We start from the raw sequence: 22,186 nt of genomic DNA, 5'->3' as shown, positions 1-22,186 counted from the left end.
ACCAGAAACTTCTGAAATCATTCTAAGTGGCTTCCTGTGAGTATTGATTGCTCTTTATCTTGCTTTCCCATTGGAAACATAAGCATTACCATATATATATGATGCAGGAACTTCTGTGAAACTTGCATGCAGTTTCAAGAAGTTAGTGGCATGTGGTAGAGTTGTAGACCATGTTTCCTGTTTACTTTCAATTTTCATAGAATTTTCATAGAATTCCAAATTTCATAGAATTCCAATTTTTACTGCATAAGGCTTGTTCAAGTGGAGAATAGAATTCATGAATAAAGCTTTTTACTTTTTCTCCAGTATCCTCCATACAAGGTTGTTCACTGACCCTGGACTGCAGGATAAAGACCTGAAAGTCCTGATTTGGACAGTCTCACTTCTGCAAGGGAAAAAGAATCAGGCCTTTTGTTTGTTCCATTTGCTCATTCTGTTTAAGGCTGATAGGAGTTTTCATTCCCTCAGCAACTAGCAGTGGGTAGAGAGGTAGCAATAACGCAGTAAAGTAACTCATTATTTCTACAACCTGTTGTGTTATCCCTTTAGAAAAGACTAAAGCAAGTCATAAAATTACATTTTCATTCTTCATAAATTTTACATCATCAGAAATATTTTAATTTTCAGACAGACAAAAAGGCCAAAAATTTAAATACGCTTGTCAAAATCAAATTATGAAGTTGTTTTTTTCTTTTTCCAGAAATGTTGCAACTTGATGTTCCTAAAAAGGAAAATTAAAAGTAAAATCTCCTTCTGCAGATTCTTGAGATCTACTGATTCAGTGGGGATATTTCTGTCCAATTGCATGGTGCTCCTACACAGTATTATAGGGACAGATGACTGCTGTACTTGCAGGGTAATTAATTCCCCAAGCTGCAGTGATCCTACAGCCAGGACCACAAGAGGCCACTAGTCCTAGGCCACTAGCAGCTGAGCAATGGGAATTTTTTCCTCAAAGTTCTTTCTGGATGATGACCTTTGGAGGACCAGAAGCCCATCCCAGACTTTCAGGCTCTAAACAATGTGAAAAAAATACTGGAAAGAATAAACTCCCTTCACTGCTGATGAAGACAAGTTTCCTGAGATAAAATGATGGGTAGCAAGTCTGGGAGGCAAGTAGCTTGAAATTTTAAAAGCCTTGGGGATCTGGGCTGTAAGGCTGTCCTTCAGGTAGGATCTGATTTGGGTGGGCGAGCCAAGAGAAGAGGTAGAGAACTACTGAGGTTTTGTTTGCAGACTTGTTCAAACGGGCGCATTTCTGCAAAACATTTCACTTTCAGCAGACTGCAATTTTCTGACAAGTCAATTTTTTGGAAATATTTCTGACAGTTACTGGTCAAATCATCATGGAGTTCCAGGATACTCAGCATGTTGCTTTGCAAGAGTGGTTTATGCATCTTGTGTGAATTGGTATGACCTGTTTTGTTTGGACTTGTTACATGTCAGATCCTCTGGGTACTATTTGTGCCTCTCTGTGGCTGTTCTGCCACATGCTGTTTTTTACAAGACTTCATACTTCAGCAATAACCCGCACGTGTCTCCTTTGGGGATTTATGACCCATTTCACACCTCTGACCACAGAGCTGTTTGAAGGAGTTCAGGTTTTTAACAGCTTTCCCCAGGTAGCGAGCAGTTCTTCCAATAGCTTGTGCACTCAGAAGAAAAAGTGAAGATATTGCTGGAAGCTGAGCCAGGGCCAGCAGAGGGAGAAGCATTAAAGAAGTTAGACAGAGAGTGGAATTTTGCTTTCCAAATGAAGATTGACCCATTCCCATTGCTATTCACTTAAAACAAAATGTAAAATTAAATTAACTCAGCTTTAGGTAAACTGGATGTTTTATGCCTCATTTCAAAACTGATCTCTGAGAGAAGACACTATTCTTTGCCAATCCCCAAAACATATATCACCTTAGTGCCAAAAAGGGTAAACATGTTCCATTTTGAGCTTCCTTCTTTTGTTTTTACTAAAAGAAAAGCTTGGAGTGACCTACAGTTCAAGTTCTCTTCCCTTTCTTAACTATTTCTGAAGTTTCCATTTTGAAGTGAAACACCAAAGACTCCCCCCCTCCCTTTTTTAGGATGTAAGAGAGCAAGGAAGAAAAAGAAAGATGTTCATATCTTCACATAAGACCTCTGAAAATAATGAATTCTTCCATCTGATCCATCACTCTGGAAAGTACAAATATATTTTGGCTGTCTTTTACAGAGCTTCCAAATGTGTGACTTTTCCAGATCTTTTTGCAGAAGATGCCATATTTCTTGCTTTTCTCAGGGAGCAGATGCAGTGTGATACAATAGCTCCTAGCTGCTCTGCTTGAATGCAATGTCTGTTTGGCCTTGTATTTTTTTCTTTTCTGAATAAACTTCAGTAAAATCGTTCCCATTAAAACCCAAATGCTTGTTCTGCATTTGACTGCTAAAAATATTTATGAGATACAAGGGTCTCAGTTTCAACTGTTAATGAGATTTAATGCTACTTTGATCCAGGAAGAAGGTGGTCTGCAATTGATCTCATCACTCTTAGTAGCTTAGCTGCTACGTGACTCATCTCTGGACATTTTGACAGCTCCTCTTGAATCAGTCCTGAAGCTTCCTGTTTGGAAATAGAAACTTTGATACAACTTGCTTTTAAAAAGCAAACAAATAATGTCCAATGACTTATAAAAGGTTTAATCTGTGTTTCAGATATGAATAAGAATGCACTCAGAAATCTGAAATTTTGTTGAATGTGAAGTCTTAACCACAGCTCAGTCAGAGAGTAGAGAATCTCTCTGCTCTAAAGTACCACTCAGACCAGTTTTACACAGTGTAAAAATGCCCCTTACTGTGATGAAAAAGGCAGGCATAGTTAGCAAGGAAAATATAAAAAGGATTTAACTTAAAAAAAAAAAAAAAAAAAAAAAGACCTCTGTTGCAATCTCTGAAATGAAGATACCTGATAAGGAAACAATAGCTCACCATGACTGCTTTTGTAACATCCATGTGATGATTTCAGGGATCTTCATAAAATTGCATATGTATCACTTGAAACCATCTTCAGGCATGGTGTGTTCTATACACTACACACTCTGTGCTAGATTAGCTAACATTAAATATCACTGAATAGCATCAATTTCAGTGGAATCATTTAGGAGTGCTATTTCACCCACAAAATATTAAAAAAATGCAATACTTATTTTATTGCAATAAAATACTTTTGAAAACCCTGAAAAAATGGATTCCTGGAAAAGGAATTCATTTTTAAGTGATTTGATCAGATATTCCATTTACATTTGTTTTCTACTTGAAAAAGTAGGTAGCCGAGAAGGAGTATTTGTGAATACTTTATCTTAATAATTAAATAAACATCATAGGACTTCTGGAGGAGATAAGATCTGATTCTAAAAGTGGTATTCATCCAGTGCAAGAACAAAATCATAACATGGGGTATAGGCAAAGAATATAATCGGACAGTAATTTCAAATCATCACTATATTCAAGAAAGTAGCTATCTCCTCAAGGAGAATGCACAAACAGAAAGAGGAAAAATGAGTTGAAAATGCATTATTCACATCATTCAGCTACTTCGGTCTTTGAGTTATTAGAGAGTGCTATTCATAAGTTTTTTTGTCTACCATTTGCAATTCTGAACTATACACATGAATATATTTTTATCACTTTCTCATCAGAATAGATTATATTCTGCTATACTGTTTTGCATTGTTCTACTTTTTCTTTTTTTTTGCAGTATTTCTTGAGATAACTGGAGATCTATGTTGAGAAGCTAACTTTGTATTTTGGTTTATATAGGGTAGTCGTTTATGTTTCTTTTAGATTTGAGCTCCATGTTCATCAAGTTGCAGCTTAATTTATTATACCGCTTGTATTCAAGGCTGGGCATGGCTCTGGGCATCCTTGTCTAGTGGTTGGCAACCCTGCACTCAGCAGGGGAGTTGAAACTAGATGATCTTTGAGGTCCTTCTCAACCCAGGCCATTCTATGATTCTATACGTATAACTTATGTACCTTACTCTGGATGTTGCTAGTTCGACAGTGACACCATAAGAGCCAGAGCTAGACTTAATAAGTCCTCATGTGGGACTTCAGGCACTCTTCTCTCTTACCAAGGCATGATGGATGACCAAATCCATCAGATGGAATGTAAGCCAATGGCCATGTCTTTAAATAGTGTCTAGAAGTCAGGAACAGAAAGAATGATTGTTTCCAGGTACCTTGTGCCAAACTTCAGGGAAACTGTGAGGAGGATGAAAAGATTTTAAACACTTTGAAATGAATGCTGAGATGAATGAACCTAAGAGCACATATAGTATGACAGTGCTCTTAGTATAGTGAATGTTGCTTGGAAAAATTAGGAGAACACATTTAAAGAAAAGGTAGCCATTTACATATGTAGGAGGAGTATTATATGCAAACAGAATCTTTGTTGCTGGCTCCATCAGGTTCCTCAGGACATATTCCTCTGACCCATTCATCATATGTATTTCCAGAGCAACATCTGTGCTGCACAGCAAAAGTGAAAAGAAATCCCTCACATCTTAACATGTGAAAGTGTATTGAAATACATTCTAAATGCCAGTCAGGACTCAGATATAATAAAAAATAAGGATCTACAGGTTAAAACACGGGCAGAAAATAGCACGCAAATTAAATTATCTGGAGAATAATGTTTCAAATCTGTCCTATTCAAGTGAAGACAGATAAATGAAAAAGAAGCAAGGCTGAAAGAATCCTGAGGTGGCTGCAGAAAACAAATTAAATTACTTTGTAATGAAACACAGTGGTATTAAGAATCAATATATTTGAAGGAAAGGGGAGAAGGAGAAGGAAAGCTGTTTGTAGATCAGTCCTTGCCTGACTGCTGACTGGATAGCACTTGTGGAACAGTAAGCCCCACCTTGTTTTCAATTCTAAACTTAGGAATATCAGAAAAAGATCAGTAGAAAGGAAAACTGAAGACATTTAATCACTTCAGATCTGTCAGTCCTCTTCTGATTTATTAGCTCTTAAATCTATGCTTTGGTGAAGTTTTCCCTTTCACAGATATTGAGGCAGCCTGGTGTTAAGTATTTAGCAAGACACAAACCCACAGTTTTTGCTGTATCACCCTTGGCGATAAGGGTGTACTTAAACAGCAATTTCCTCATTGTTCACTGGTTGTTTTACTGCTAATGGTGTGTGTAAGCCTTTGGCCACTGGGGCTTTGCTCTGGAAGCTGTAATACTTCAAGCCATTCCAGATTTCTTCACAAGGGAGTTGTTGCCAGGGGAGGAGCGCTGGGCTAGCTGCTGCTCCCACAGCTCTTGCCTTGCCTGCGGGAAGCCCACCTTCCCTGGCAGAGGGAGAGTAATGCACAGTAGCTCTGTGGGCCTGTACAAAGTAATCACCACTTCTCTTTATTGTTAGAAGCTTCTCAGATGTTGAATATTTGTGAAGCATTCTGAGGCTTTCAGGTGGCGATCTCACACTAAATTATGACAAATGTTCTTCGCTTATGATATGCCATATATTCTTCTGTTGCCTGCTACATTGCCTCCAGAGTTCTGTGATTAGACTGTTCTGACATAACCAAGTTATCCACAAGGGGGTGGGGTGGAGAGTTCAATACTGAGACAGAATGATGTCATATAAATGGAGGTTCAAGAGAAAGCCATTGGCATTATGGTTAAAAATGTCATATAAGTAGTTCTGGGAGACAGATACACAACAGCATGTCAAGATAATTACAGCGGATGGTGCCTGCTGGTGTTGCCATTATTGTTTACAAGGACACTGTCCATTTGTGTTCATCTTTATGTCTCTCAGGTTTTTTTCAGCTTTCAAGTCCTTCTTAAAAATTAACATTAAAGAAGTCTAGAAAAGAAAATTCACACTTGCATACACACATGCGCACACAAAATAAAATCTGACAGATCATGATACAAGGAGTGTCAGCTCTTAGCTGTCAGTTTCCCGGTTATTTTGTCAGATGTAGGAAGACATTAAGAAAATTTTAAGAAGTGAGCTTCTAATCTCTGTTTGTGTGTGTGCCTCTGTCGTTCATGCTTATACAAACAGGTTTTGGACTGAAAAGCAACACATTACTTATGTCAGTGATAAATAAACCCAGGTCTTTTCTAGAATAAGAATGCCAAGTGTACTTCCTAAAATATCAGGTATGTGTGACTGGCAAAAAAAAAAAAAAGACTGCAGGTTGCATATGGACATTCTCCCCTTCCCTGTGTCTTTAAGTTGATGGAACTATTCATTCTAAGGAAGGTTGACACTTGCAAATCATGTTAATATGTCTTAAGGTAAAAGATATCAGAAACTAGAAACAAAATTTATGTTAGTTTAAGCGTACCGTTCGTTACAGATACAGGAGTTGGAAGCTAACTAGCTCTGACCAAAGCTTATTGAACTCTTGTGTCATTATTCCAATTGATTATAGAGCGATGGGCAAGCCTGCTGTCAGCTTTGTAACGCAGAAACTGACTTTTACAGAAGCAGTGATGACAGTGACTCAGGAACAGGCATAACTTGCATGAGATAAGCTGGTGGCAGAGCTGACAATGGAATACAAGTTTCTTAACTTGAAGAATTACTGTGTGGACTCTGTGTTATGTTCACTGTACAGGCATAATTATATGCAGGGGGAATACAAACAAGGGTTTGGTTGCTGAAGTGTTTGTTCCTTCCAGTGGACAGCATAGGAGTAATAGCCCAAGGTCTTCTAGCTCAATCTGTAATAAGACCTTAAATCGCATCAAGAAATTATAACATGTCCATCTGTGTTGATCAAGAATCATATACTTATTACGACTGCATTTATGTTGCTGCAAATGGGCTCCATAGGTTCCACATTCTGGCAGAGGCGTTCAGTGGGCACAATCCATTACTTTGGCAAAAAATGGCTTCTGATTAATCACCGATTTAGTCCTGGGATTAAAAAAGTGCTAAACAATGCTGTAAGAGAAGAGCACCTACTTCTGTTCTTAAGTTCTACAAATCCCATGTATTCTGCCTTGTGGAAGGTGGAATGTAGAATTCCTGTGGGGGAATTGTCTGAGAGGAAGAACAAACATTTCCAAAAGGAGCAAAAAATTGAAGGAATTGACCATAATGGAGCACCCTAAGGAGTGCTGCCGCATAAAATGGGCATGGTTAAATCTGAGTAACATCTGAATATTCAGAACAAGACCTGTGAGCCTGCTAGCACAAATATCTCAGTAGAGCTTGCTTGTTTGTTTAATTAATTCAGTGCATGTGATTTTGTTTACTTCCAAAGAATGATCTAGTGAATTGTAAAAGTCTGATATTATCTCATGTAATGGCTTTGCTTTTGTACATCAGCTGGTGAGGATTTAGGTCTTTGATGAGAGACTTTGAATTGCACAGATAACCTCAGTGTCCCTGTGGAGGTATCGTGTACACTGTAATGAAAGTGTGATGAGTGGGAGTAACACTGACCTTTATTGCTTATTCCTTGTGCCATATAATGCTGTTCAGAATTTTGTTTCAAAACTATTTGGTGACTCACTTCTGAGGTTGCTATTTCATTTCAAACTGGCTCAGACAGCTTACATCTGAGCTGTGGGATGCAGGAGTACTTCCCATCTCTTGGCTTCAGGGGCCTTTTCTTCACACATCTCCTTTGGAAAGGAAAATAGACTGTGTGGGCAGAAAGGCTACAAGAATGCTCTAGCAAATCTCCTAGTCTACATGGTCAGAGAACAATCTGTATATAGAATTTCATGATGTAATCTGCCCTGGATTTTAGTCTGCATTGAAGAGTCTTTTGGGTTTGCCTTGACATGGCAAACAGCATTGTGATTTTCAAAGAGGTAACAGTTTTCAGTCACCCCAAATTCATTTTCAGTCATGTCTCAAAACAGAATTCAGTAATAAATGAAGTTTCATGTCACTTTATAATAACTCAGGAGATCAGCTGACAGTGTGATCTGAAATGCAAGTTGTAATGTAACAAGAAATCCATTCTGGGGTTTCCATGTTGTCATTACAATTGAAAAGGGCCTAATACTTCCAAAGGATTAAAAGATTTGGTAATAGTTTAGTTAAGTACAAGATATGTTCCTAGTGAGGGATGAAGATAGTCAATACCCTGAGGAGAATGGAGGTAGGAAGATGAGAAAGAGCTTTCAGTCCTTTTTATTTTCATTTTCATTTATCTAGAGTGATCTGATTTCTTAGAATAATCTGAAAGAAGATTGCCTTAAATCACTGCGTTCCACACTGCTGGCTCTGGAGTTTTTTATCCCTGGGGTTTGAGATCACTCAGATCTCAAACTATCCAAAACATTTAATCAAAGTAGTTTTTAAAAATATCTCCTTAAATCAGAGAGGTGAGGAGAATTAATATCTATCTTCCGTTGCACAGTATTAACCAGAAAAGCTATTCACATATGGCAAGGCAGAGGCGAGTCTAATGGAACTCCAAATATTTTGATGGATTTAATTATATTGCTACCATATGAGACTACAGTACAATACTTATAGGCAGTCTAGGTCCTGAGCTACAGCTTTCTGTTAAATTGTTTTGTCCTATCTTTGACTTTGGCCTCCAGTACAAACTTAAAAACTTCAAGTCTTTAAAGAAGAAACCATAATTTAGAAAGTAAAATTCCAGCCATAAATATATCTCCAAATATTTTACTCCAGAAGGAGAGTCAATATTGATGGTTGTAAGTGTTTCATTGATTTTACTGTGAAAAGCCAAACAGAGTTCAGATAGGGATGGAAAGATTAGTAACACATTGATTAAATGCTTCAGTGGCCAGCAGTGGTTGAAGTTTACACCTTTATCTGTTCTGAGCTGTTTGATTTCAAAAGTGTAAAATCAAAATAATTGGTGCAAACCACCCTTTAAATTTATGGATTAAGTTACAAACCTTACCAGAGTAATCTGCATAATGTTCTGACCTTGTCTTTCTTTTGCTGTTTTCATGTTGTTTACTTAGGCCCTACTTTCTTTCATCAGTGTGGAAGTCTTTACTGTATCTTTCATTACATAGATCAATTACACTGCTCTCAATGGATGGTCAGTCATATTCCTTCAGTTTTGAAAGAGATGATTATTACACTTTCAGAGGATAAAAATAATTCCTAGTCTTCCATTTATATCTAAAATTTCCATCTTGTTACTCACAATGTCTTGAAAAAATATGCTCTATGTTATGAAATTAGTGCAAGGGAATTTGGCATTGGTAAAGGATACTTAACTGATATATTTATTTCTTTCTCTAAGAAATGTACAGAGTGAGCAATTTCATGGCAGATATTTTTATAAATTTCACTGATACATTTCTGATTTTGATTCGAAGAAGACTTTGAGCTTACTTAGTATAGTGGCATTAAAAGAACATGTGGAAGAGGAACATTATTGTTGACACAGATAGGGAAGGACAGTGGCTTAGGGAGATAATAGCAGGTAAAGTGTGGAAACTAAAAGGTCACAGAATAACCAATACCCTACTCTAAATCCATAGACTGTGCTCTGGATCCTTCTGCCATATTCTGTTTCCTAGGCCAGTGTTTTAACTACATGATGTACTCCCATTTTGGAACATTGAATGCTTCAAGGCTGATAGCACTACTCTGTCATCACACAGACTACTTGCCTCTTTTATTACCTTTGAGTACCTTTTACTTGAAGACCTTCAAAAATTCTGATAATGCTATCCGTCTGTAGTGACTGTTATTAGCTGTTCATCTGCATCTAGAGAAGAAATCCATGGAACAAAATAGGTCTGTGCCTGTTTTCTCATTTGCTGTGCTAAGAATACTGTCAACCTGTGTATATATAACTTTTTAATTGCAATGTTGATCTTGCTTTGTTTGCTTGATAACTGTTGAGTTGATAACCTGTATCCTGACAGATGATTTTGAGATTTTATTTTCTTAAAAAAACAGCCAACTATTTGGAGAATGCATGGCTAGAAGTCTGAGAAGTAAGTCCTCTGTAGCAATAAAACTATTTTCCTTCCTTTCAAGTAATTTGAAAATATCATGCATTACGGGTTCAGGGAAAATGCAAAAAAAAGTGAATGTTAATTGTTGGATTGTAGTGCCATTTGATTTTGCAGACCTAGACATTTGGAACTATGAGAGAAAATTATCGAAAACTCTGGATATGGGGAAAGAGAGGCTTGTAATTTCTCTCCTCTAATACAGCTGTCAAAATAAGAACCAATAGTACTGAATGGTAAACTATGCTATCAGCTGCTGCCTCTGTGATTTTGGATTACCAGTTCTCAAAAAAAAATATTCCTATATAGCACATTAGATTGCTAAAGAATAAAACTATCTCCTCTGTCATAATGTTTAGATTATGGAATTACTATTAATTATGACAGAAAAATTAGAGGAACCAATCCACCAGTTATTCACTAGTTATTTATATCATCAGCTGATTTTCTCTATCCTATTCTCCTTGACTAGCAGATAGAGGAGACCAGACAGTCATTTGCTGCATCATGTAAATGACTCTGTAGGTTCTTTGAGGCAGGGACTACCAGACCAATCTGACAATGGCACTCTGCAGATTGCAATGACATGGCACAGTCTTAGAGTCTAGGGGAAGGAGATTTTTATAACTACCTGAAATACTTTACAGTACTGTAAGGTAAATGATTAATTTACTACTGAAAGGTTGAATATTGCTGTAAAATCAGCAAGGGGATAGACTTAGTAATTTACCGTAAATATTTTAGTCTCCATCTGCTCCACCTATTATAATGCCTGAGTGCCTCACAATTTTTAATGTGCAATCTTCATGTCTAATCTTCCAGGACATATGACATTATATGATAATATTCATTTTACAAAAGAGAGTTGGGGCTCAGGACAGTTAAAAATCCTGCATAAAATCACAGTGAAATTTAATGGTTAAGAGGAAGATTTGTTCCTGGTGTTCACAGAGTTAGCCTAATTATTAGGACATTTGTGTATATAAAAGAAAAATGAATAGTAACTTGAACTGGCTATTCCAAAGATCCTCAGCATTTTCCCATCTAATGACTGGAGGTTATTATGTCATTTTGACCTTTTTCACTAAGCCCTTATATCTTGACTAAAACAGTGGAATTACAGTTTCTAGTCTCCCAGTAGATTTTGCCAGATAATGATGCTCTTGTGGTCTCCAGACTCTATCCTAAACCTGAGTGAAAGTCTGTTTATCCACAGACTCTGCAAATTCAGTGCACTTACACTAGACCTTCTGCAGAGCAGATGTTAAGGACTGATCAAACAAGAACTGTCTGTAGAGCCTAATTAAAAAGTTGGGCCTGCACAGAGGATTCATATCCTTGGAGGTTATCACATTGCTTTGTTGGAAGATCTCTTGAGCACTGACTGACTCCTGAGCCTAAAGTAAAAACAACCCAGAGACAAAAAATTTCCTTCTGGGAAGAGCTGAATGGAAGGAAGGAAGGAAGAAAGGAAGGATGGAAGGAAGGAAGGATAGACTTGTACAATAATGCAGAACAGATCTTGCAAAAGTTAACAGCGTAGTTAGTTTAGTTGATTCTTAAGGATAAGCCAGCTGAAGATAATACTCAAGACCCTGTTTGTAGCAATCCTTGAGTCAGAATCGTTGTCCTAAACCATCAAGCAGCTTGAAAAGAGTTTGACCAAAAGGGATACTCTGGCAGCTTTGTATGTTATGCTTTCATTAGTCCTGCTGCTATAAGCAATATTGTCACAACATCTCAAAGTGGCTGATGTTTCCTAAATGATGTTGCAATTCTGACTAATTGAAGTCTTTGTAATAGTTGCATGTGGAAAGTTCTGTCCTCTCAGAAGAACTTCTAGGAACTGACATTGTCAGAGTCAATTTTGACATTCCAGTCATACAAAAAAAACAAAACACGAAGGCTTTTAAAAACTGCTACATACATTGCCTTTCAAGTTTGGTCATGTCTGACGGACAAAATGATAACAAATGTAGCCCACTTTGCAGTTGCCTTGTCAATCATCACAGCTTTCAGTGAAACAGTTAAGCATGATCCAAGAGAGGTGGGACAGCTACCCTGGGTAAAGAACTGGCTGGATGGCTGGGCCCAGGTAGTGGTGGTGAATGGAGTTAAATTCAGCTGGCTGCTGGTCACAAGTGGTGTTTCCCAGGGGGCACTACTGGGGCCTCTCCTGTTCAATATTTTCACTGATAACAGGATGAGGGGATGGAGTGCACCCCCATTAAGTTTGCAGATGACACCAAGTTGGGAGGAAGTGTCAATCTGCCTGGGGTTAGGAAGACCCTACAGAGGGATCTGGACAGGCTGGATCACTGGGTTGAGGCCAACATGATGAAATTCAACAAGACCAAGCTCTGGGTCCTGCACTTTGGCCACAACAACCTCAGATGATGCTACAGGCTTGGGACAGAATAGCTGAAAGGCTGTGTGGAAGAGATGGACCTGGGAGTGTTGGTTGATGCTCGGCTGCCCAGGTGGCCAAGAAGGCCAGTGGCATCCTGGCTGGTATCAGAAATAGTGTTGCCAGCAGGAGCAGGGAAGATATCATCCCTCTGTACTCAGCACTGGTGGGGCTGCACCCCAAGTACTGTGTTCAGTTTTGGGCTTACAAGAAAGACACTGAAGCACTGAAGTGTGTTCAGAGAAAGGCAGCAAAGCTGGTGAGGGTTCTGGAGCACAGGCCTTATGAGGAGCAACTGAGGGAGCTGGGATTGTTCAGTCTGGAGAAGAGGAGGCTCAGGGGAGACCTTTTTTGTGGGGGAAGATTTAACAACAAAGAGCTCAACAGACTCTGGTAGATCTTATCGCTATGAGGCCTCCGGAGTCTGGAGACAGGGCTAAGGTGTAAACAGAATACTCTTTAGTATGCACAGCTAATGTGGTCACATCTGGGACAGTTAAGGAACCCTTTGTTTGTTATCTATGTTGTTGTGAAGAACTTAAGGATAATTAACCGTGAGTGGATTTACTGCTTACGAGTGAAGGATATATAAGGTGTGTGTAAAACACAATAAAGAAAACTTACTATTCTGATGCCACACTGACTGAGAATTCTCTAACGGGACAAGCGCGGACACTTTTTGCTCTCTGTAACTACCTGAAAGGTACCATAAATCTCCCTGCTTTGCTTTTCCAGAATGGACTTAAGTTTTCAGCAATATCTTTAAAGAGAGAAAATTAACTCAGATTTGGTTATTTTCAATTTGTAAAATGGAGTACAGGACTGGCTGTTTTAGATGATATATTGCATTTTAGATCATGCTATATGTTATAATTCAGGCTCTATTAATACTCAGAGATGAAACCTTCCAGCACCCATGTCTGTAGAACTGTAGATCTGTATCTGTCTTTATCTTCTGTATCTATCTGACAGACAGAAAAAAAATTCATGGGGTTAATAAGAGTCTTATCTAAAATTGTAGAGTGGAGGTAGTATACAATAAACAATCTTGCTTATTTATACCCTTGTTTTTATTTTGACTTTGGTACTTCTTTTTTTTTTTAGTACTCTGGAGTTAGTTTGCAGGTGTTTTTTGTTGTTATTTTTTAAATATTTGTGTATTTGTTTGTTTATTTTTGGAATTTCAGCACTGCAAAGTACTTTTTTTTTTTTTAACTTTCAGTGACTTCATCCTAAGGTTTTGAGAATTTAGTGCACAGACTGTCTTTTTGCCATTTCGCCCATACTGTCTAGTCATTTATCTTCCTGAAACCTAATGGATACTGGAACAGTTTACGGAGGTTAAAGGTATTATCTAGTTTCCTACAAAATATTGCCATAAATTGCTTTCAGATGTTAACATTTCTGATATTTAAAGAGGCACTGATAAACTGCTTAATATTCTGTTTTGTACTGTAAACTAAACTACTAGCTAGGCTGCTTATGGGTATGTGTACAAGAAGCTGCCTTTCTTGATTGTCATGCTTTTGGAATCATCCCTCTAGATTCCTACAACAAGCTTCTTAGTTTGAAATTTGTCAATTTCTATTGAAGCTGAGGACTGCCATGAAGATAATTTAGCAAAATTTTTAATTTTCTTCTTTCCTGTTATTAAATTAGTGAAATCCTAGTCAAAACTGAGTTAGCTGTCTTACTATACAATTTAGAGCTTGGAGATCCTGACATGTTACCACTTTAAATATATGAATAATTACGAAAGAAGTGAAAATAGGACAGACCACAGATCTTGATTTGACTTTTATATATGTTGAAGCAAAACAGCAGCAAATCCACCAATGTCAGGACTTTCTTCTGGCATCACATCATTTTATGGGGCCAAGTACATGCAAAGTAAAACTAAATATATCAACCAATAATCCTTCTCTTAAGTAAATGTCAGCAGATTCAGGCTTTCTCAAGAAATACTCAGCACTTTGGAGAAGTAGTAGGGAAATCTGAAACTTCCAGTCAATGTAAGCCTATACATAAGCCTATTTGTGGTATGTTGTAGTTGCAAGAACACCACTGGCCCAGCTGACATGGCCGGTAAAGGGAGTTATGTGTGTTGTGTTTCCACAATCCACAGGAATGAGAACTAATGTGAGCTTGTCCACAAGAGGATTTATTTCAGAATAAAGCCAAGAGTGAGAACCAACAGAAAGTCAGTAAGGACTACTGGGACAGTTTGAGCCTACGTGAAAATTCAGTAGTTTAGACTAGTCTAGCTTTAGACAAGAGTTAATTCTTGTGCTTTGACAATGCTGGTCTGAATCTTTTGCAAGTGGGTGTCTTGGAAGCTATTCATAGGTGAAATATTGAAAGATTTGTTATGTTCCCATTCAATTTTGGATCCTATCATCTTTAAGAAGCTGGTGAATTATTATCTAATTTACGTACACAAATGCCTCTTTGCTAGGACACAAACAGGGTTTTTTAGGCATAATTAACTTATAAGTGAAAGCACAGAACTCACAAAATGCTTAGAAATATTGATACTGGCGAAGGAGAAACTGATAAGTAACTCCAGACATGAGAGGTGCTCAGAGAAAAAGGGATTTCATTGCATAATTTATGGGCAGAAGTATGAAAAGAGAGGCTCAAATAGCTGTGGCTGAATTTCTGTTGAAAACTTTGGAACTATTCACCCCATCATTTTATGGAAAAACTAAACCAACCTAACCACTTTATGTAAAATGCTGCCAGCTTTTATAATTTTGGCTCATGTATTTGGCTTAGAGATAGGAACAGCTGGGGCAAAGCAAAAGGAAAAACCCCAAAGTACTCTCTTCTTCACTTTGCTCACAGGCGCTGAGCTTTAATTAACTTCATCATCTTCTTATTAAAATCAAACTCCTCTAATGGGGCTTGCCCTCTTCCCTAGTCTTTTTATTCATACAGAATTGATAGCGAAGAACTTCCCTCTTTGAGGCTGAAGTTATCTGGGCATCTCTCAGTGCATTCACAGTGTCTTTCAGATTAAGATTGTCTCTGAGAAAGCCAATACTAAGGTGTCCTACCAGAGCAAGAAGCAAAGTCTTCAAAATCTATCTTGAGTGGTAATGCTATTCTTCAACGTGAAATGAACTTTATTATATGGGAATGCTATTGCCAGTATCATCAGAACAATAAATAGTGTTTTGGGAGTGGAAGTAGCTCCAGAGACAAAAACAAACCAGAAGTTTATCAATACTGTGTTCTGCAATGGGAAGCGCTATTCTTTCTGACTGTTAGTGATCTGCTCACAGTGACCTTTGGGTAATATGCGCTATTGTTCCATACTTTATTGCTCTCAAATTGAGGTCACATGAAAGAGTCTCTGAGATATTCATATCTCTATCCCAACATCTAAACAAATCTGACAGATATAAAAGAGCATTATGAGCACCATTGATTATTTGCACAGGGATTTGTACTGACAGTGTAAGCCCTGTTATTTCAAACTGGCCCACAAGCTACTAGTTATTCTTCAGGGTGATGGATTCAGTGGATGTACATATTGCTATGTCACAAGGCAACACAGAAAGAAACTAGTCACAATTGTTTTCTTATTTATTGCTCAGAATTTATTCTTTCAATTCCCTCTATTCCTTTATAGTACTTGAATACATGTCTCCTCTTCTTAGCTGCAAGCAAACATTGTTTGTCCCCCTCCCATGTATCCTCATCTTACATTCTTAGTCTTTGCTTTATCTAGGAAAAGCCACATTTCTGCTCTAAAATGAGCCTGAATCCCAGCCATAGATTCTACTGAGTCTGTACATTTTGCTAACTTCCACACATAGCTACATGAACATCAGTTGGTCTCTGGCTGGGATTAATACATAATGTCAAGATTAAAAAGGAAACCCTCACCTTTCCTGGGAGATACTTTCTCCAGGATACCTCGTGTCTGATTGTGGCCTCATGATGCTAATCTGATAAATTATGACCTTTAAAAATGAGTTTTGCAATAATTCTACACTGGATAAGAATTTAAATGAGAAAAGGCTGTTCTTATCTTAAAGCTGTCAGCGCAGTAGAAAATAAGCCATAGCAAGGAGGACTGTAGAAAGCATGGACTTGGGCTGAAAACCTCTGACATAGTCTCATGTGGAAATGTATGGGGGTAGCTGCAGGGGACCATGTCCTGTGCATTTTTTCTATTCTGAATTTGTCAGCTGAAACATCAGAAAGATGTTTAGAGAGCTGCCAACCATTACTCTGCCTTTTGAAGCCAGGTGCCTTCATTATCTCATCCAAGTTTTTCAACATCATTGACTCTCAGGACATCTGTGGATATTCAGCGCTTTGGAAAAATTATCACACCATTTATGTTTGCATTCATTCTCCCCACACAAATCTGTACCTGCTGTATTTTGATGTACTGTGTACTATCCAACTGTTAAGAATCGGTGTGTCAGTTCCAGTCACACTGTGATCCCTGGTGAACATGGGAGGTGCTGTGAAGCTCATGTCTTTCTTGAATATAAATATCTCATGCTTAAGGCTGATTCCATATGTTTTGATGCTGCCTGACCCACTTGCTCTCAGAAATATCTCATCTGGCTGACAACACTTTATTTCCATATTTACCAGAAACATTCTCAAGCCATTTTTCTTTTTAACTCAGAGTGCCCTGGTGTTTTTTTACTGATTTCTGAATAGATGTGTTATTTTCCTTTTGTACCATCACACTCCAATATGAAAACAGTGATCACATCTCCCATTTTTAATAACAGTTATTTTGCCAGATTAGAAATTAATATTTTAGATTTGTAGGAATTTTAACAGGATGGAACAACATATATCACACTTTAAGTAGAAATAGTAATGAAGATTGAACACTTTTCCAGACTGAACCACATTTCAAAGTTTTTAGTAGCTATAAACTAGAGTTAGATCTTATTAGTTTGGTTTACTGCATGTCATTAAAATCATTTGCATTTGAAAATTCCATAAAAACTTTACAAGTCCAAAGACAGATAAAAATCGAGTGAATACTTGTCAAATAATCTAAACAGAATTAGAAGTTCATATTAGTGTTTGAAAGTAACTACTCCATATCTCAAAAATACAGAGAAAAACTTTTTCCTGATGCAGCCTACAGAGTTTTGGCATACTGTGGAAACAGTACTTATATATACATTGCATTCTATGGGAGTTTTCCTTAAAGGATTATATATCATACAGTACATACAATTGGGAAATAATTGCTAGATATATAGAAGACGTAATTGCTAGATGTATACAAGACAAGTCAGTGATGCATTAATTCAGAAGGTAAAAACTCTACTTTTTCCATTTATTTTTCTACAATTTTCTGTTCTGCCTCAATTCCTTTTGCACTGAGGATGTCATAAAGGTTGTTCAGACTGTGGAGCAGAGACTCTGTTTGGAATGGAGATACTGGTTGTATGAATGTAAACAACAGGCTTAGAATCACAATAAGCAAAGTATATACAGCTTTGTTATTTGAATCTATTTGGATCTCCTAAAATTAAATGAGGGCACGGTCTATACAAAAATAGAAATTAACTACCAAATTATAATATTTTTTATTTCTCAGATAACATATATTTTAAACAATCATTTCTGTTCAAAAAAGTCAGAAGGGAGCCAAATTAGAACATCAAAATGAAACATCACATTTTGATATAAAATTACTTCAAAATGCTTTCTACAGAAAAAATTCAATCAAAGTCAACGTATTCTAGAACAGACAAGATAGCATTTTAGTAATGAATTACTATTGAACTGTTTCTGATTAGCACTGCTGTGTGATTTTGCTTCATTTACAAGAATAGCATGAAAGGTGATTTAGTGCAATTTTGACTTGTATAGCACAACATACGTGTGTATGTATATATATATAAGTAGTTTATTCTATAAGCTACGTGTTCTGGAACTGAAGAGAGTAGTTTTCTCTTTCAGGTTCTAACTTCCTAAACTCCTTGGGTTGAATTTGTTAATGTTTGCAAAGCAAATTGAGCCATCATGCAAAAATCAACTTCTAAGTGCAAAGTTTTATATTTGAAAACCTGAGTCAAAGTTAGATCTGAGTTTAGAGGAGAGTGGAAGGAGAGTAAGCAATGCCAAGAATAAAATATTGAGAAAAAATATACCATTTATTTTTAGGATAGCTGGAAGAAATTGGACTGAACTGCAGGATTAAGTAGTTGCTGTAAAGAATTATATTTGTGCTGTGAATGCTTTTCATCCCTTCTTCTTTTAGAACACTAAAAAATTATCATGTTTTTTTAGCAATCTTCTGTAATAATCCCTAACCTTGTGAACTCACTGTTTGGAAAGTGCAGAACACACCACGGGACTGAAGCTCACGCAGAAGCATCCAATGAAACTGAGAAGACTGTTGTTTCAGATAGATTCTCTGTTGACTGTGGTCTGAGACTCACCCAGAGACTGTCCTTTGGTGCTTCAATCCTTATATCTAAGTAACAGTGCCACAAATACTGCCTCCTGAAAATTGCCATATTTAGGCTGACCCTAACTCTTGCTTTGGCAAATGATGAGAGGTTGTGATGGTTTTGTTGCATTTTAATTTCTTCTATTCCTAAGCTAGTCAAGAAAGGGAAATTCTCATTGCAGGAAATTAGCTTCTGGTGTAGGGATCAGCTGGAGTAGTCTGTGAGTAGAGACTCACAGAATTTACACTCCTGACTACCTCACAGTTCTGCTTACCAACCCAGCTCAGCCCATCCTTCACATTCTCAGTCCACCAGGAATTTGTCAGAATGGGGTATCTTTATCAGTTCTTGTCAGTTATACATAAAATGCCTTTGTGTTGTGTTTGGATTGTAGGCTCTAGGAATTTTGTAAACTATGGATATGAAACTCAGTCTATAACTGAGTCTATACTGTAACTATAACTTAGTCTAAACTGTAAGTGAAAATGTGATTGCAGGCTGGGTAGGAATTTCCAGTTCATTTTAACCTGACTCTCAAAAAGTTTCAGAGCTGGGACAGCCAGCTCTGAAACTCTTAACAGACAGACAGTCAATTGAATCATTTCACTTACATCTGCATCATTTAGTTTCTAGGTGTGTTTTAAGTTTGGCAATACCATTTGGAGCTCCTTTATAGGGCTGACTGCTTCTTAATTAACAAAATAAATCTTCAAGAGTCATGTCGCAAACACTTTATTTTTAAGTGTGGAAGTGTGAATGTATTAGTGAAAGTAATTCATTCTTTGGATCTGGCACAAAATGAGCTGATTTGATTTGTTTCTATTGCCATATGTATGCTAAAGAGAAAGAATAAAATTGAAAGAAAGGAACATACTGTGTCTGCAATGGGAGAATGTATTTAAATAAGAGGGCAGACCTCTAATTTGATCAGAGTTGGCACTATTCCAAAGTGGATGTAATCTCAAAAATTGGAAGTTGTCATAGTTTTCTTCTTGTTACATTCTCAGAAAGAAAAGAAGAGGAAAAAAGAGGAGAAGAGAAGAAAAGAGAAAAGAAGAGAAAAAACAACAAATATTTTCACAATCTAAATGCAAATTTATTCTTTTATTTGGTTGTGGGTTGTGTTGTTTTGTTTTGTTTTGTTTTGTTTTGTTTTCACTCAAGGACTGCCAAAATATAGTTGCCTAGGTAATGCCAGTTCAATTAAAATTTTAAATCCACGTACATCCTGTAGAAAAACACAAGCTGTAAAAAGATACTTAATCTAGAAATCTCTTCACTCAGTTGGATGACATTCTCTCTCATCAGTTTCAACCTTTCCAGATGTTTTTGCTTTCCTTCCACTTAACAAATGAGAAGTACTTACAAACTTGTGTGTAATCCAGTTTAGATTCCAGTTCTTGTTTGTAATTTTCTCTTTCCAGACAATAAAACATCCCAAAGGGACTTTTTAAGGTTTCTTATGCTGAAAATAAATATTTCCAAACTCATATTGAAAATCCACTCTTATTTTGTTTTCCAAAATATGAATAAAGTGCACAAAGACTTTATGCAAGTACACAAGCTGTACTCTGGAATTGTGCTCAAATTCCAAAGAATACTCCAAAAGGTAGCAATTTGGAGAATGTAGATGTACGAATGAAAGTCTTAGTTAAAAGCTAAATAATGCTGATGCAGTGCCAAGGATGTTACCTGTTTGTCTGCTGAAGGAGTGCAGTCCATGAGCTTTGGCAAATGAGGTTTGGCAACAGAGATAAGATTAAGTTCTAAAGCTTCAGAACTCATCTAAGATGTGAAGGAATAAAGTTTTTTTTCAAAGCTACTTTCTATCACTTTAAATCTAGACTTAACAGACCAGAATGGAGAGCTGAGAGCATAGGTGAATTCTATGAACTACAGGGCTTCACTTCACAGAAATGTATAGCTTATTCGGACACTGTTAGTTGAATTTATGGTAAAGGCACACCCACGTATAATTTCACCCAATGCAGCAGTTTTAAATCATATATTTTTAATAGCAGGTTAGAACACAAATAAAAGTAGCAACCCAACATCCAATATATCTTTATGACAATTAAATATGAAAAAAAAATGAAGACCTCTTTCATTCAAGCCATTGATGTACTTCCCATTTCCATATTTCTTAGGCTTTTTTGATGAAAGATTCGGTTCATTTATCATTGAAAGAATACGAGGCCTCAAGAAGGATAGTGATGTATGACCTCTTATAACAACTCACTGACAAGACATTCAGTTTGCATCTACTTATATTCAAAAGCAAACAGAACTCAAGACACGGCTACTCCAAGTGATCAAATCTTTGCATGGGAAGAGTGCAATTTGCGTATGATGTTAACACATGCTTGTCAGTATGTGAATGCATTTTCTAGCCCAACCTTATGTTTGGTCACCACAATGGCCATTCACATAGCTTCAACCTAAATTGAAATTATTTCCCAGAAATCAGTTTCCTAGAAACCTTACATATCAGCAAACTACACAAGAAAGAGTCAAAAATCAAGTGAGTATAAAGGAAATTGTAGAGTTCGGGAAAGGAAGATGTCCTCTGGTTGGATTTTTTGATAATAGCAGTCTGAAATACAATGATTTTCACCTTTGTCTTTCTGTCTTTGTTTTATATTAGGAGACAACAAGTTGTGAAGAATGTGACGTCCTAGGAAAATGACGATGTGTAACTACACAATGGGAAAAAACAGGTAGGGTTTGCACAACTTTCTTTCTCATATGCAAATCAACCTAATAAACTCCATAACCTTAACCTTCATTAGCTTTCATAATTTCAGTCGCTGCTTCCAGCACCATTCTGCTAATACCCCTCAGTCATTCATCGCCCTATGGGTGTCTTATCTGTTGCTTACATTCTCCAGTGCTGGAAGCAGCCTTTCTAGTGACCCTTAGGAACAGTACAGCGCTGGTTCTGTCCATTCATCTGTAGGCACAAAAATCTGTGTTGTTCCAGTCCTTCACTTTCTCTAGGACAATGTTGGGTACTAAACTTTGATTATATTTCCAGAAAGAACTTTTGGCTATTTCAGCAGATATTGGTTATGCAAATCTTTTCCAAGTATCACATTCTGGAGTATCATGGATGCAGAGATCATCAAAGCAGTGGTTTGGTGAACTTTGCACTCTTGGTTTGTTGATTAGATCACTTTTTTTTTTTCCCTATCAGACAGCTCTACCGGATATTTTCCTGAACTAGAAAAAAGAGCCCCATCACTCAAGCACACTTTTTCACTAGAGCCAAATAATAACTTTTCTGAACTCTGGGAAAATTTGTTTGAAAAGTTTTGGATCACATCTCTTCTCCATAATGCATTTCTCTTGAACATGTGACAGTTCAGTTACAGCAT

The 22,186-nt window shown here is 37.1% G+C and overlaps 1 long non-coding RNA gene across 4 annotated transcripts in view; it reads left to right on the top strand.

Moving 5' to 3' along the window:
• The window catches only part of LOC110395749, a 328,266-nt gene that overhangs the window by 49,416 nt on the left and 256,664 nt on the right, over nucleotides 1–22,186 (top strand). For all 4 annotated transcript variants that reach the window (XR_002436612.1, XR_002436610.1, XR_002436609.1 and 1 more), the window contains exon 3: nucleotides 21,457–21,529. This is a non-coding gene — a long non-coding RNA (uncharacterized LOC110395749). The remainder of the gene's footprint in view (nucleotides 1–21,456; nucleotides 21,530–22,186) is intronic.

This window comes from Numida meleagris, chromosome 3, assembly GCF_002078875.1.
Source record: "Numida meleagris isolate 19003 breed g44 Domestic line chromosome 3, NumMel1.0, whole genome shotgun sequence".
In the NCBI taxonomy this organism is placed as follows: Eukaryota; Metazoa; Chordata; class Aves; order Galliformes; family Numididae; genus Numida; species Numida meleagris.
Note: the sequence above shows the minus strand (reverse complement) of the source record. Positions and strands in the feature narration are given on the sequence as shown.